Genomic DNA, 17,857 nt, shown 5'->3' with positions numbered 1-17,857 from the left:
GCTATCATTCCTTTCCCTTACTTATAGGATCAAACAGCCAATCGGACAACCATGAAGCTCCGCTCCGCTCCAGGTGAACTGTTAACATGATCACAAATATATTTTGCGTTCAGACTGGAAAAACAAGCAAGTTTGCCTTAAACATAAGGAGTGTTTGCACTGGCCTTCAGAATCTTAGCACCTCTAGAATGTGTAAAGGTAAAATGTGCTGTCAAGTCGATTTCGACTCCTGTATTGGTAGAATACAGGAGGGGTTTACCATTCCCTCCTCCCGCGCAGTATGAGATGATGCCTTTCAGCATCCTCCTATATCGCTGCTGCCTGATATAGTGCCAGCGGGGATTTGAACCGGCAACCTTCTGCTTGTTAGTCAAGCATTTCCTTGCTGCGCCAATGTGTAGTAATCCTCAGATTTTAAGGACCTTTTTGTTTTGACTTACTTATAATCCAGAGACCACCTTTAAAGTGGCACTGGAATTGTGTCCCCACTGCCCTTTTGTACCCCTCACTTTGCACAAATCCCAACAGCCAGGGCAGGTGGATTGGGGTTAGGCCAAGACGAGAGCTATTACAGAGCTATAATATGAATCATTTCAAACCAATATATAGTAAATGCTGCCACCTAGAGGAAAGTTCATGTATCTCCAGGCAATTCAACGTTGATTGTTTGTTGATAGCACTTTTTCTCTTTTTGGCATTGATGCAGAGAGCATATCTACAAACCTCAAGTGGTTTAGCAGCTGTTTCCTCTCTCCAAGGAATCCTGGGAACTGTAGTTATGCAAAGAAGTGTGTATCCGAGGGCTCTCCAAAAGGATTTTCATCTGCCCCAAACTACAAGTCCCAGGATTCTCTGGAGGAAAGCCATTACAGTTAAACTGGAATAAAATCAATATGTTGGCAGTTCAAGGTTGCGGCAGATGCTGGGTTAGTGCAAGTCTGCAAGAGTTGCCAGTAACCTGCCTGAACTACTAAGAAACTATGCTTCATGACTACTTGATTGAACTGGCCACTCTTATCCCTCCTCATACCCTAAGAGACCTCTTAATTTGTAAATAGATGTATGGTCAGCCCTGCCTGGAACTGGTGCTCTATAGCCCAGAAGACCTTTGCCCAAATCCCTGGATGGAGGGGACTGGTTTTTATTAGTAGTAGTGAGGGTGAAAACACATTGCACATGCTCAGAGACATGCCTTCACATGGACCGGGACCAAGGCCTGGCATTTAAATGGGATTCGGAAGCTAAGCTATAGCAATTTAGGAGACAGAATGGACTGTCTGAAAAGAATCCTACTCTAGCAATCTAACTCAGAGGGGCTTTTACCCCTGGACTTCCGGACAGTTGTCCAGGGCCTCCACACCCCCTGGGCCCCCCAAATCCTCTTTAGTCTGTGGTAGCCATGCTTTTCATCCAGCCCACATTGTGCCGGGCAGCCGAGTGTGATTGTGACCTGTAGCGGGCAGTCGAGTGTCACCTCTGCCTTAGAGACAGAGAGAGGGGGGAGTGGGGAAAGAAATATGTGGGATGGGAATATGTTAAGTGGCATATTGAAATGTTTCTGCGAATGCATATTTGCATAAATATACCTGTTTTAAATTCTTACATTCTTGTGAGTTCAGTTGCTGTTTGTGCCCTCAAGAACTCACATGTTAAAAATACTGCGTGTGTCATGGTGTGTGTGTAGGGGGATGAAGCTTAACTTGCAGTCGGGGGTGGGGGGTGGAGGCCTATAGCAGCAGGCTCCAAAATTACCTAGGTGTACCTCTTCTCCTCCATGGATGGAGCTTTAGCTCAGTGGTAGAGTATCTGCTTTGCATGCAGAGTGTTCAATCCCTGGCATCTCCAGGAGGTTTTACAGACTGGGCTTCCCCCCCCAAATCCACTCCTGATTGGAGTGTGCCAGTCTGCATATTTGCTGGATTTAACCTGACCTCTGTGTGAGCTATCAGGGACCAGGACAGACAGGACTTTGATTCTCCCTGAATGGAGGCTGCAAATTCCGGCTTAGCCCAAGTTACAGTATGTCCAGGGTTTTAAAACCCCTCTATTTCCAGCAGCTTTTGAAAAAAGCTCTGGGGCATCTGCTTTCTCCAAAGGTGTTAATGGAGGTGCTGATGGCTTTGTGAATGGCCCATCTAATCCCTCGCATTAAAATGCCTTGGATCTGCTGTGAAGCAGATTCGCTCTTCAGATACCCCAAGGCATAGAGCCATGTGTGAAAAAACCTCCATGAGGCTTTACACACAGGGCTTCTGCCTTGAATCTCCACACAGCAGCCAAACTTACCTTGAAGTCCCTTTGAGATTTTTGGACCCACTCCACACACAAACTGGGCTTTGTGATGTGAATTCTAGCTTAGTCTTCATTTTTAAAATGATGGTTTAAGCTACTTTTTCTGAAAATGCCGGAGCAAATGGGAGAGGCACTGATGTACAGTTATTAGCATGATAAGAGGCACTCTCTCTTCCGAAATTCAGATCTATCTCTGCAGGAGCAGTCTCCCCCCCCCCCCCCACCATTGGCTAGAAGGAAAACATGGAGCATGCCATATGGACTTGTTTCAAAACAAAACCGAGAGCAGAGGGGAGGGGCTGCTTCCCTCAGTGCCACGAGTGGACTTAGAAGTGGCTTCGCTCAAAATTTACCCTGAAGCCTGAAGCCAAGTGCGAATAACTCCCAGGCAGGGCTGGGAAAGACTCCTGCCTGAAACCGTAGAGAATTGCAGTCAATCAGTGCAGACAATAATGAGCAGTGCAGACAGTACCAATGGTCTGACTAGGTATAAGTCAGCTTTTGACTCTCGGCGGTTCAGCGGTCTGGAAACAATCCAGAAATCAAATACTTCATTAGGGAGTTTTGAAGAAGAATAAACTCCCTGCAAGTGTCTGCCTGGTGACATCTTATATGAAGCTACATATCTCTGTGTGTACGCTGCCATTATGTGATGGGGAGGGCATGGAGGAAAGGGGAGAGTGGGGGCAGGAAATGAAGAGCACAGTCTTGGAACACCCATCGCCGATAGGTTCCTGTCTCGATTTATCACTATCCCAATGGCCAGGGACAGCCCCAGGAACCTTCTCAGACAGCAGGCTTTACCATGGGTTTTCTGCAAGGCTTTACTGCGAGTTCAAAACCTGACACAAAAAGTGGATTTTTTAACCCCGGGCTGGATATAAATCGGGCTACACTCGAACGCCTGATAAAAAATCCAAATTATGTGTGAAGTGCTTCCTGATAGCTCGCAGGGACTTCTTTTCCCCAATTTTGTGAATGCACATCTCCATTCTGGAGGTGATGTGAACTAAATGGCGGATGTGTAAAACATCCAGGTTGATATTCAGCAGTTTTCCATTTTCTGGCTTCGCTAACTTCACTGGTGATAAGAGAGCCCTATCTGTGGTAACAGGATCTGCACAGCAAAGCTATCAGGTAATAGTTGTAATGGCCATATGGAAAAGCCATCCTGTGGGATCTAATGACAGAAAAGTCATTTGTGAGCTCAGCAGACTGCTGCTTTCCCCTTGATGGACGTCTGCATACCAGAGATTATGCTAAGCACTGTCCTGGGAGAGTTTATCTGACCCACATTTCTCTGGCATCTCCCCAGACAGCCCAACGTGCCTAGGTCTGCTTTGCCCTTTTCACCCATGCATATTTTGATCAAATTCACTCATTTCTTGGTTCCCAGTTGGCAAGGGCAGCAGAATGCATTCTTGGAACCCTGGTTTTTTGTGCTGGTTCTTGGAGACAAGAATGTTTCCCAGGGTAAGCCCTACGTGAGGAATTATCTGTATTCTCACTTGTTGCTGCAAGCAATAACGGGCAGGGCATGTCTGAACTGTGGGGCAGGGGGAGGGATGGGTCCTGTTTGCTCTGGGTTTGAGAGTGTGATGTCTCCAAAATTTAAATGCTGTCTCTGCATGCAGTTTTGAAAGGTTATTTTGAGCTTCACATTTTTCTTTGCAAACAAAAATGTCTATTTCTAGATTTGCTGTCCCTGACTTGGTAGGGATTCAGACTAGAGAATGCAAGGCTCCCTGCCAGCACTACAGTGAAGCAGAGCGCTCTGTGGACACGGCCAAAGTGGGACAGACATCCAGATGCAACTGCTGTGGGGGAAGTGGCTGGCTCCGAGGGTTTTGTGGCCTTTGAGGCAGGGCAGGGATGACCCTGGGCAAACTGGGAGTGTACCCAAGAAAGCCGGTGATGCAGAAAAGGGTTCTGGGGTACACTCCTAGTTGGTAGTGAAATATCAATATAGCATGGTTGACCCCTTGTTTACTTGGAGGGCCAATCATTCTGGATCCAGCACAGGAACCTAGACTCGGATACTGCTTCTAGTATGGTTAGCGCCTGTTGCAGAGGCGTAACTATCATAGGGCAAGGGGAGACAGTTGTCTGGGGGCCCACTGCCTTGGGGGGGCCCCCAGAGGCAAGTCACATGACTGACTCCCCCAGCCACACACCCGCCAAGGCTTCCTTCAGTTGTATTCATCCTCCCAAATTGATGTGGGTGTTAAGACCTGGAGCAACCAGAACAGCATGTCTTTCTCGAGTACCATTACATGACTTGCATCGTCCACAATTTGCAAAACCTTTTAAAAAATAATTTAGGATGATGTTCTATTTTGGCACATAGGTGTGTGTGTGTGTGTGTGTGTGTGTGTGTGTGTGTGTGTGTGTGTAAAAACTATGTTTTCTGTTATCACTATTGAGCCCCATTTAAGACTTCTTTTCTTCATGAGCTGAGCTTCAGTGAGGGAGGGCCCATTTTAAATTCTTGTCTCTGGGCCCACTCCAACCTTGCTACGCCCCTGGCCTGTTGCATTGTGCTACCCCAGGCAAGTGCCTTGTCTGTCTTTATGGGCAAACTGTACCTGGTGGCTGCAGTGCTGGGGGCTCGTGTGGGTGTGTACAAGTGCATTTTCTCTCTGTGAGAAATGCAAAGAGAAGACAAATATAGAAGGAATGGAAACCTAACTATTCTGTGAAGGTGGAAAGTCTTCTCTATGGGATTATGTAGAGCTGTAGATTATATAGCATTTTCAAGGTGGAGCAGGGTTGCCTTCTCATCAGAATTCCACAGAACAAGAGGAATCCATACCAGATTGGGCCAGATCTTAAATCTCATGTGGGAGAGAGGCGAGGAAAGGACAGTATAGGACGTTGATGGGCAGCACAAAGGTGAAGGGTTGGGAGGGTATTGTCAAAACTGTTTTCTGTGTGTGGCATTGTATATATTGTTGCTCTCACAATGTTTATTTTTCTTCTTTTCCTTTTGCTAAGGTTTGTTTCTTTTTGTTTTCAGATGTCCTCTCTTTGTTTTTGTGTCTGGCATTTTCTCCCCTTTCCTTTTATACAGCCTGTGTCTTGTGTAACTGTTAATTAACACCAACTGTCAATGGTTTTCCTCCCTCCTTCCCTTCTCCCAATATTTTCTCTCCCCAACTTCCTCCAAACTGCCAGTGCTACTGACTGTGTCCTGTTGTTTGACAGGGGGAGAAGAACCTCCTTTCAGAACCCATGGCAGATTCCTTCCAGCCATTGAATGCTTGTTCAAGCATTCCCTGGCTATAAAATGTATAGCCATTTGCTTCTTTGGGGGTGCTTCTTTGCAGGTGGTTCTCAGGGGGAAGTCCAGGCTCTCCTCCCAAATCTAACATTTTGGGGCATGCCTTGTGATCCTTTCCAAATGCTTCTTCATAATGGGAGCTTGTGGAGGCTCTGTATCTATCCACGCACTTCATTAGCAGTCAGCAATATAAATTCTGTTGCACACAGAAACACTTATAAATTGTGTTACAAGCCAGATTATGACCTGTGTTGCAAGCTAAATTCTGGAAACCACATTGATTTTTCCAGTATAAATTCTTCAAAAACAATTAAAATATTTTTGTGACCAGGCTGCATCTTGCAAATTAGTTTTGTGCATTTATTTTACAAATTTGGTTGAAAAACCTACTTGCCTTGATATAGTTCCCATTGTCTCATTATAAATTATGGAATTTATAAACATGCAGTGGACCAGGAACCATAAATGTGACTATCTGCTAGAAGCAGCTATTAGTGTTTAACTATTCTATACCTAGAGATTGCCGTGAAGAAATTCTGCCCAAATTCTGCCCAACTCTAAGTCTGTGGGAATGTATGTGGTTCTAAAACTGCAGAACCCAGGGGCATAGCAAGACAGTGGATCTTGGGACAAGAAGTGAAGATGGGCCCCTGGGCCCTCTGCCTGTGAAGTGAAAAACAAGACATTCTCAACAAGCCCTTTCTCTTGCTCCTATGCAAATAATACACACTGCTCACACTCAGATCAGGAGCCAAAAGCTTGCCAGGGAGGCAGGAGGTTTTTCACACATTGCTCTATGCCTCGGGGTATCTGAAGAGCGAATCTGCTTCGCAGCAGATCTGAGGCATTTTAATGTGAGGGATTAGATGGACCATTTGCATAGCCATCAGCACCTCTATCAACACCTCCTCCCCCCCACCCACCCCCGCCACCTTGTTTAATTATAGTCATGCCCCTGGCAGAACCTGTAGTTGTGTGTTCATACACAATTGCTTTAGGAATTAGGGTGTTGGATGGAGAAGGCTGGCACCATGGAATAACAAAGACACTTGCAGGTGTCAGTCACAAAGTCTGGCAGGTAGGATTTCCTCCTATACAATGTTTTTAAGTGTGATGAATATAAACGGAGATACTACTCCATTTCAAACTGGTCCCATTTTTTAGGAGGGAAGCAATAGATATATTTTGTGTAGGGTTTAGGTCAGATGCTTCAAAGTAGCATTCAAACATAATATGGGAGTAGTGTAGACCTACAGTTCTTGCAGGATTTTTGGTCTAAGCTACTGCCCAGGATCTTCATAGGTTCTAGTTCTGAAATTGGCAGGACTTCACAGCTTTATAAAGCATAAACCAGATCCTTGCCAGTCTGGTTTTAGGCCGCAGCACAGCACTGAAACAGCATTGGTCACCATGCTGGATGGCCTGCATTGTAACCTTGATGTGGGAAGCGCACCTCTCTTGGTTCTTCTTGATCTCTCAGCAGCCTTTGATACTATTGACCATGCTATCTTCTGGAGCGCTTAAGTGGGCTGGGCATTGGGGGCACTGTTTTCTGTGGTTCCAGTCCTATCTTACTGGGTGATTCCAGTCGGTGTCGATTGGGGGTGAGTGTTCTGCACCCTGGCCCCTTTCTTGTGGGCTCCACAGGGCTCGGTCCTTGCTCCCATTCTCTTTAACATCTACATGAAGCCTCTGGGCCTGGTCATCCATAGGTTTGGGGTAGGTTTTCATCAATATGCTGATGATATTCAGCTTTATATCTCTACCCCTGGCCAAACAGGTGATGCTGTCCATGGGCTGGCTCAGTGCCTAGAGGCTGTCAGGACCTGGATGGGCCAAAACAAGCTGAGGCTAAATTCCTCAGTCTGCGATCTGGCCAATTGCCATGTGTGAGTTTATCTCTTGATGGGGTTGTGCTTCCCTTCAGAAATATGGTTCATGATCTGGGGGGTCCTTCTGGGCTCACAGCTCCTGCTTGAACAGCAGGTAGAGGCTGTGGCAAGGGGTGCCTTTGCCCAGCTTCGGCTGGTTCACCAGTTATGGCTTTTTCTCAACCAGCAGGCCCTGGCAACAGTAACTCATGCTTTTGTTACCTCTTGTTAGGATTACTGTAATGCACTCTACCTAGAGTTACCTTTGAAAACTATTTGGAAGCTTCTACTAGTCCAGAATGCAGCGGCCCACCTCCTCATGAGTGGCCATAGATTTGATAGTGTTACACCTCTTTTACGGTCGCTGCACTGGTTGCCTGTTCACTTCTGGGTCCAATTCAAAGTGCTGGTTCTCACCTATAAAACCCTTATGGGCTTAGCACTTGCATATCTCTGGGATCACCTTTCTTGGCCAGTTGTATACTGACCTGTGAAGTCTTCTCAGCTGGCCCTCCTTAGTGTCCCAGGCCCTGGTGTAGTTTGTGGTGCCTGGGCCCGTAGGAGGGCCTTCTCTGTGGCCACCCCTCTTCTTTGGAACACTCTTCTCCCCCAGATTCATTGAACCCCCTCCCTGGCTGCTTTTAAGGCCCTTCGACTCACCTGTTTCACCAAGCGTTTGCCCCATTTATTTATTTATGTATTTATTATGTAATTGTTATTGGTTTTGTTGTTTACTATCTAGAGTCTTTGGAGGAGAGGGTATAAGAAAATTTATATGTGTGTGTGTGTGTAATTGGCTTCTGGAGAAGGATAAAAATGAGGTATTAACTGACATCTGAAGAATATAGGACTGTTTCATATGACACAGTTTTAGCAGATATATATTAGACATTTAATGTATATCTATTTGTACTCTGTGTGAGTTGGATATACACAATTAGTTCACTACTGGAAAGTATACATCACAAAAAGACACTCCAGAACAGGGGTGGGCAAACTTGGTCCTCCAGCTGTTCTTGAACTACAACTCCCATTATTCCCAGACACAATAAATTGTGGCTAGGAATGATGGGAGTTGTAGTTCAACAATAGCTGGAGAGCCAGGTTTGCTCACCCCTGCTCCAGAAGAACTATGTTTCTATGTCATGCACATTAAGATTTACAGTGCATGTACATGCTAAATCCTTAATGTGTTTTTGTTAAAATTACAACATGTGAAGCAGCCTTCAGGCACCCTAGGCTCAGGAGCACGTAGGCACCCCAAATGCACTTTTTTTCATTGTGTTTTTTATTAATCTTGAAAGGGCTCCAGTGAACCAATGATAACACAAACTAATCCAGAGTGGGAGGAAAACTGAAAGAATGTGTCTGGAGAGAGAAGTCTAGACATTCACTTAAAGCAGAGACCCCGTCCCTGTGTGCCCCCATCTCTCAATAGATTCACTGAGGACTCTTGACTACAGTTAGGGACATGAGAAGAAAATGCAGGGACTGCAGAGGAAAATAAAAGGAAATATGGAATTATGACCTGAACTGGGGCATTTTGTATCTTGCTGTTTGAAATAAAGGCAAGAAGCAATGCAACAACCATACATTTTCAGATCAAACAATATTACTGCTATAATTTTATTACAGCAATTAAAAAAAATTAAGGAGAGTTTGTGTTATTGCTGCATCCATGCTATGGATCTCATCACATCTGACAAAACTGTTCTAATTTTGTGTGTGTGTGTGTGTGTGTGTGTGGTGGGACGAGGGAGTTTCTTTTAGATCCTTGTGGGCCCTGATTCAAACAAATACTTTCAGGACCAAGACTTCAGAATTTGTCACATTGCTTTGTATTCATGTTCCTACATTCCAGGAAAGGTGTTCCTTCTAACTGGAATGGGGTTTTGGAGAATAGTTTTGCGTCACCAATTGTGTGGACATATTTTCAGAGCCTGCATTATAATTAATGCTATTGGCTAAAAGTTCAAGGACAGGACATATCTGAGATGGAAAAGGAGATCTAAACAGTATATTAGCCTTTGGATAGGAAACCTCCTTTTAGCCTTTTGTGTGTTTTCATATAATACATATTTCTTTGCCGGACCTGCCACATACTATGTAAACAGACCTTTGGGTAATTCTTTACAGCTGACACATTTTTGCTAACAAATGTCAGAGCCCATTTGTCTCATAAGAAAGGCTCACTCCATGAAACAATTTATATTCCATTGTAGCAAAGGTGTGTGCATAGGCAGTGGCCTCTGAAAGCAGAGAACCCAGAAGACTACAGAATAATAAGCCCTAACCCATGCTGGATTCCAACTAGGACTGCCAGACGGGTTATTATAAACCTGGAAGGGAGGGAGAATTAAATGAATATTTAAATGAACCGGAAAAGGCAAATACATAATGAATGTTTTTAAAGAAGAAGGGCTAACAGACAAGATCTGAAACAAGATGGTAAATCCACATCACAAAGTCCCTAAGCTCTTGAGTTAAATCAGATCTTTCAGTAGATCAAAGCTTCAAATAATAAGGGGCATTGTTTCCTTATATCATGAAAAAATTCCTTTTTGGTCTCCCCTAAAACTTTCTAGAATAGAGACTGTACATCTTCCCTAATCAATAACCTCATTCAGATGCTATTAACAAAGGCTGTACTTGCATACAGTCTCTGAAAATGAGGCATAAGTCCCACTCGGCGTATATATCACTCCCCACTGTCAGGAAGGTCAGTAATGCTTACAGCCTTTGTCTGAAGAGATGAACACTGTAAGCATGACTGCATGCCTACCCATGATTGGAAGAGTGGGGTGCCCCAGTTTCCTGATGACAGGAAGGTGTACAATCATGCTTACAGCCTTCACCTCCTCAGACAAAGCCTGTGTGACTGCCTCACCCAGAAGGGAAGAGTGATTGGTGCACCGAGTGGTATTTCCTGATGTCTACCTGAAAGCTGTTTTATTAGAACTTTATCCTATTGTTCCTTGTCATTCCTTAATAATCTGGTGAACAATTTTTCTGTATCTGCTTTATGGCAGTTTTTAATATAAGAAAAATGGCTATTCTGTCCCATCTTTAAGTTTTCCAGGGACAGGTTCACATATTGTTGAATCTAAGAATTTTCTAACCATAACAATTTGCACATCCACCACTGTACATACAATGTCCTGTGTTATTCAAGTGTATCTGTATATATGTCCATATGTCAAACATGTAGTTATGGATGCCCTTGTTGGCCCAGATTCACTTGTGACTGCAAGATGAAACTAACATATGAACCAGATCTTATAATGCCACAATAACCACACAAATCTGCAAATTACTTTCATGTTGGCTATGTGCCAGGTATGGCTGACCTGCATGCTGTGTACTGTGAATAGTATACCAATAAAGAACCAACCTACAGATTACACATGGAAGAACAATACATGGAGTTCCCAATTTACAAACAGGCTGTGTTCCATAAGTCTGTCTGTAAGCTGGATGTTCATAACTCAGATCGTATATAGCTCCTAAGAGGGATGACTTGTATGTATGTGCAGGTTGGTGTTCGTATTTTGGGGACTTTGTTATGTTATGGAGCTTTGTTTTAAAGTATGAGTCATTTGTAAGTTGGGTGTTTGTAAGCTGGGGCGTGCCTGTATATGAAGATGTCTGCATAGGGTACTGTAGTCCTGCACTCCATGCCACTCCTGCTTCAAGAGCTAGGATGCACATGACTATTCCTTTAATGGTTTGTCATGTTGAAACAGGTGGTAAGGCTATTCACACAATGCAAGCCACCTTGTGTAACCCAGGCAGCTCGTATTGCCTGGAGCACTGGGAACCCTATGCTTCTGGCTGCTCCAGAACATGGTAGCCCTGTTTTTTTTTTACCCAGAGTCTTACCAAGGTAAAACAAACCTGTGGCTCATTTTAGCATGGCAGTAAGGATGTGCATGAACCGGTTCGTAAGCCCTTTTACGGACCTCTGAACCAGTTTGAAGGTCCGGCGGTATGATGGCATTGGCAGGGGGGTTACCTTTAAGGAGCAGGGAGGGAGCTCTTACCCCGCCACGTTTTCCCCACCAGCACTGTGATTAAAAATGGTCCTGCGAGGTGGCAACGCACCCCCTTGCCACTCTGGTACGCGTCGAATTTCTGGTATGCATCGGATGTTTCCCCACCAGCGCTGTGATTAAAAACAGTCCTGTGGGGTGGCAGCGTACCTCCTTGCCTCTCCAGTACATGTCGGACTTCCAGGCTGATGCACACCGGGGCGGCAAGGAGGTTAGTACGCTGCCACCCCGTGGGACCATTTTTAATCACAGCTCCAGTGGGGGAAACAAGCCCGTGGGGGGGGGGGAGCACCATCCCTGCTTCTTAAAGATACCCTCCCCCACACACACACTGTCAAACCAGCTGTTGCTGGTTCTGTGTACATACCTACTTGGTAGGCAATCATGTGCATGATCACCCCCGGGGAAATAGGCTTCCCTCCCAGCCCGCTGCCATTTCCAGCAGTGAGCCCGGGGGAAGGAGTGGCTGCCCTAAGCACGGGGAACTCTGGGATGTGAGAAGAGGAAGTCTTCCCACTCCCAGCTTTTGCCTTCACCACGCCGCTGCTCGTCATCGTATTCACCTCAGCCCTCTCACCTGCATCCATCATTTCGCTACCAAAATTATTCACTTCTTTTGTTGTATTGAAGTCACACTCCTCCCTACACTGCATCCTGTCTACTCTCTTATCCAGCACATACTTCTGTCCTCTTCTTGAAAGTTCTCCTTGGCCTTGTTTCTGCTCTCAGATCCCATGACACTCCTGCCCATGAACTTCACTCTAGCTGCATCACTCTTATCCACGTGAAAGTCTCCTGCTTCTACAAGCAACTCTGCCCTTTCTTCCTTGCTACCCTTGATGTTTTGAACTGCCTCCCAAAATACTTGCATGATGCCTCCATATTTCCTTCAAATTCACCTTTTCTGTAAAGCCTTTGGCACCTTAGTCCCCATACTCTCTACTGTGACTAAACTAAAGTATGTGTAACGGATCCATTTACATATTTTTCACCTGCTTATCCCTGCCTCCATTTCGTTCTCTTTCCTTGTGTTGAAATCCAGATTATGAGCCTCTCAGGGCAGGGAACTGTCCTCTCATTCTTTGTGAACAGCCATGTACATGGATGTTTTCGTTAATTAAGATGAGAAAACACAGAAGTATAGAACACAGCCTTTTTCCAGCCAAGGCTTGCTTTGGATTTTGAACCCTCAGCAGAAGAGTCTGTCCTGGTTTAAACTTTTCTTCATAAACAGAAAGGGCAGACATTTGATTTTAAAATGAGATTCTAAGGAATGTAATCATCCTTAGTGCATGTACATTGTGTGCAGGTACATTGACTGTCCTCTCTATAACACAGGTGCTGAGTTTTCCTCAACCTTCAGTTCATTCAGCTATCCTTTGGAAGAGCATCTAGTGTTCATCTATGGGCAGCAGCAAAGTAATTTGTTCTTATTGAATGGCTGAAATTTTATTTTGAGTCGCTGGTTCTCATGCAACCTTCCTTTCCTGAATTAAGGAGTCTGTTAGTACCCAGCATTATCACTCCACAAGAGTACTTAGCCATTGTAAACACTCTGTCATCACTGACTTAGTACTGCGAAAAGGGAAGGGAGGGAACTACTTGCCCCTAAATCACTCTTTCTCCTGATGGGAGTCTGAACGGGGAAGGAGGAGATCATGTGATCATGTCTTTCCTCTGTTCACTGCTATTTATACTCCCTTGAACTTCAGTAAGCTCATGATTGTCCATCACTACAAACATCTCGCCTAGAATATTTCAAATGCAAGCTCACAATAGACCAATCTCAGTGATCAGAGAGGCCAGGTAAACTCAATATCAGAAATTAGGAACAGCACAATAACATGATTCCTGAATCCCCAAAATTCTATCTATTTGGTCACTAAACCAGCTTCATTTTAATAAATTAAATCCAGGTTTAGTGTGCGTTCTTTCACAAAAATTTGTGTCTGTATTTAAGCCAGTCTGCTCATGGGAAAGGACTAGATGGAATTTTGGCCCAATTGAGCAGGGCAGTTCTTATGTACCAAGTGGCAAAGCTTTTCCAGGACCATACCACTTCAGGTTGCAGATGAAGGATAATATTTTGAATACTTCCCACTTGGTGGGTGGGCAGCTTCTGCACATAGACATAAACAAGTGTCAAGAGGCATGTATACTCCTCTGACAGTTTTCTGCATTCAGGAGGTTTTTGTTTTGTTTGTTTTGTTTACATGGGGGTGGATTATCCAAATATGCAGCCTCCACAGCTGCAGCCTGAAATGGTACAGTCCTGGGAAATTTTGCCACTTGATTCTGATGTATTAAACCTCAAAGGGTTCCTATTCCTCTTGCTAGTTTTATTACCACTTAGTTATCCAGGAAAACTGAATATGCAATATGGAGGCTATTTCAAGCAAAGCACAGTTGGGGGGTTGAAAGACAGATCAAAGCAATAAAAGGGAGTCTGAGTTGTTTTGAAGGAAGTGCCCATATAGAATGAGGGAAGCACTAGCTGCCATTTCTGACCTTCACTCCTCCATAATGTCTGTGAGTACCCATGATGTGACATTATGGTGTTCCATGTTGTCCCACCTCTGCCAGCAGCAGACAGTGATATAGCATGGAAGGGGAGAACATGGTGTACAATGATGACGTGGCACAGGTAGCTACTAGGTAATTACTACTAGACCTTTTGGTGTGGGTGGTGTAGGGACTAAACACGTGGCTGCTGTTTGTAACTATATACATGTGTGTATTTTTAGCAAGCATCACATCTAGCTAAGGGCTTAACCTTTGGATGAACAAACAATTGAGGAGTTTGCCATTCCAGAAGAGGAAAAACAGCAGTCAGCGGTATTCAGGGCTTGTAGTACATAAGAATAGTTCTGCTGGATCAGGCCAAAGTCCCAGCTAGTGCTTTACCAGGGATATACTGGCTTAAGCACAGACACATGTTTTTTTGAAAGAACACACACTAAATTTCATATGTGAAGAATGCATCAGCTGGCCCACGGTTACCAGCAGTATGTGGGAGCTGTCTCCTAATGGCTTTCTCCCCATGCCAGTCTAGTGATAGTGGGATCCAGAAATCACATGGGCAGGAGGACGGATAGCAATAGCAATAGCACTTACATTTATATACCGCTCTATAGCCGGAGCTCTCTAAGCGGTTTACAATGATTTAGCATATTGCCCCCAACATTCTGGGTACTCATTTTACTGACCTCGGAAGGATGGAAGGCTGAGTCAACCTTGAGCCCCTGGTCAGGATTGAACTTGTAACCTTCTGGTTACAGGGCAGCAGTTTTACCACTGCGCCACCAGGGGCTCTTTATCCTATCCCTGGTGGCACAGTTTTACCACTGTGCCACCAGGGATGACATTCAGGTGGGAAAAATCCATGTCATGGAGGCAGATAATCACTATAGGGATACTAAATACATATGTGAAAAACAAATGCAGATCACTGACCCTGCCCATGAAGTTTCTGGTCCAGATATTACCAGAGTAGCATGTGTGAATGAGCCCTTAGTACCATTTTGTGTCTCAAGGCAAAAGTTTGGCTACATCCACAAGTCTTTCCAATTAATACAGTACATAGAGCCTCTTCTCATGACCAGCGAGAAGGGCTAGGGGTTGGGCTGTGGGGAAGGCTGGTTAAACCTACCTTCCTCACAGATGAGCAGTCCTTCCTGGGGCTGGCGGATTGCCCACCCAGACAAGCACCAGCAACTGCCCGTAGCTCCGAGGGCCAGGGTGCCGGGACACGCTGCCCTGCCCTGCCCTCCAGAGCTCCAATAATGCACCGTGCATTATTGGGCTCCCTCCTCCACCTGAATCTGCCAGCCATGGCTGCAAGCAGCCACAGCTGACACATGGTTGACAAATTTGAGGGGATTTGCCAATTTTGAGGGGAGGCTTCCCTCCCATTTTGAGGGGAGGCTCCACGAGCAGGTTTGCTGCTGTGGTGCTGCCAGGATTGGATGTGATCCTGGCAATTCACACTCATGCACAAAACTCAAAACCGGGCTGGGCTCCCTTCGCCTGGTTTTCATGCACATGTGAATAGCCTCAGAGTTTCAAGGATGAGGTCTGTTGTCTCATCCTTGGCTCGCCACTTTGTCCCCCAAATTTTCCTTTTGGGAACTCACTTTCTTCAGCACTTATCCCACTGTCCTGTCATTTGTCTTTTCAAAGCATCTACTTTTATAAGCAATTTAGCTACCTCTCTCTACCATCTAATCTTTTTATATTGTTCTTTATTTCATCTAATCTGCTTTTAAATCTGCTTTTTCTAATAAATCTTAACCTATAGGGGATATTGAATAATCACTTTTCACAGAAGCTTTGGGTTTAGCAAACCTATTGCAATATCAGTGTTATCTGTAGGGCAATGATGGATAGAGTCACTGGGATAATCAGCCTGTTTGTGTATTTTGGTTTATCTAGAGGGATATTGCTTTTATATATTTTTCCATGATATACCTGATGCTATCTCTCAAACTCAATTAGTTAACCAAACTGGGCATTACTGTTGGTTAAGGTACTTATGAAACCAGATATGACGTATTTCAGATTCCTCTCTTCAGACCTGGAACAACATCTGGGGCAGTGATTCCACAGTGACTTCCCCCAGCTAGAAGTCATTCCCACAATTGATATATATATACATATAAGCTCATAAGATTAGGTATTAAGGGGAAATTAAACTAAAGTTGACCACATCAAACAATTAAGAAAAGCCTGAGCATCTGTACATGCGTGTCTCCTCTGACCACTTGATTGCTCCATAGTCTAGTCAGCACAGCAATTTCCCAACCAAGTGAGGGTGGGTGGGAATGAGCTCAGCTGTGTAGCAGCCACAGAGGTCAGGAACCATCAGCTGTGGAAGGAACACACAGTTTTGGGGAGGACTGAGCAAACACAAATGCAATATGAAGCTGCTTTTTATTTAGGCCATTGTCTCATCTAGTCCAGTATTGTCCACTCTGGCTGACAGTGCCTCTCAAGGGCTACAAGCTGAGCTCTTGCCCAGTTCTGTCTGCTACCTGAGATTTTTAAAGAGTGAAGCGCATCTTTTCAGCAGGGTGACTGATGTGGAAACACAGCCATTATATATCCAACACATAGTCTTCTTCCAAGTACTAGATTCAGATTGGGGGTGGGCTGTTCGTTTTGTTTACAGGAGAAACCAGATTTCCATCACGCTGATAGGCTGGCTCTCATGTCACTCATAGACCTAGTTCCTGTTCTTCTCAAAGCTGAGGTGTGCACAATACTGATTGCTGGCCCTTCTGTCAGTCAGCTTTCCCTGCTCTATCCTCCATAGGAACTGATTTAAAAGGCTGTGGAGGGGTGGGGCAGGTATTTTGGTGCTTGTTTGTTTGTTTGTTTGTTTTTTAAAGATAACTCACCACATATACGTTGGAGCAGATAAACTTACTCAGAATTAGCCCCACAGTTGGAAACCCACCATTGCTCCTGTTTCCAGGGTCTTCCTGCACACATGCTTACCACCGAACTATGGCACTGCTAGCTAAAAGTAGCAATTTAGAAAGGACCATGTAAGGCAACTGGGTGTACTTTAATTTAAGGTAACATGCCTAGTTTGGGACACAAGGGCCATAGGTCGGAAATAAAGGTGTTCCCGTATCTTTAATAGCTGTGTAGAAGCGGGAATTTTGGCAGGTTTTTCATACCATGCATGACAACCTGCAACTACTACATCCCTTCCTCTCTACACAACTTAATAGTTGTGTAGATGCAGGAGCCCTGTTCTTCTTTGGACTTGACAATCCTAGCTTTATATTTAAGCACTTTACAGAGTTACAATATTTGTAAAAGCTTCAGAAATGATGCTGATGTCAGTATTTCTCCGGTTGAGTGAACTGACACATGGCATCCAGCAACCCACATAAATATTTGCACTATATAATGTCATAGCCATGGTGGTGATGCAGGAAGGGCCGGTAGCCACAACAGGTTTCCAGAATTCCTTTTTGAACAGGCCACTAGAGGGCTGTGAGACTGAGATCAAGAGACGCTTCACACAGGCCTTTTTGTACAAGCTATTTGCCTGTTGCTATCATTGGAAGTTTGTTGGCAGCCGCAGGGCATATTGTACTATTGGTGACAATAATGACACTTCTATTTTATCTTATCTGTCCAAGTTCCCAACACTCTGTCCCTTTCTTATAACATTCCAGCATTTTCTAGCTGCTAGCATGACCAAGAAAAAGAAACCAGTACAGGGCTGTGCAGATAGGAGCAGGCTGGCTTGGGTCTTTATAGTTGGGGTTACAAAGGATAGGGATCAGCTTTAGCCTCCACCATGTCATGTCCCCAGTAAAGTCCTCCCCACCCCCAACTGCACAAGTGAATAA

The sequence above is a fragment of the Hemicordylus capensis genome, chromosome 2, assembly GCF_027244095.1.
Source record: "Hemicordylus capensis ecotype Gifberg chromosome 2, rHemCap1.1.pri, whole genome shotgun sequence".
Lineage (NCBI taxonomy): Eukaryota > Metazoa > Chordata > Lepidosauria > Squamata > Cordylidae > Hemicordylus > Hemicordylus capensis.
The sequence above is the reverse complement of the archived record's forward strand: the minus strand, read 5'-3'. Positions refer to the sequence as shown.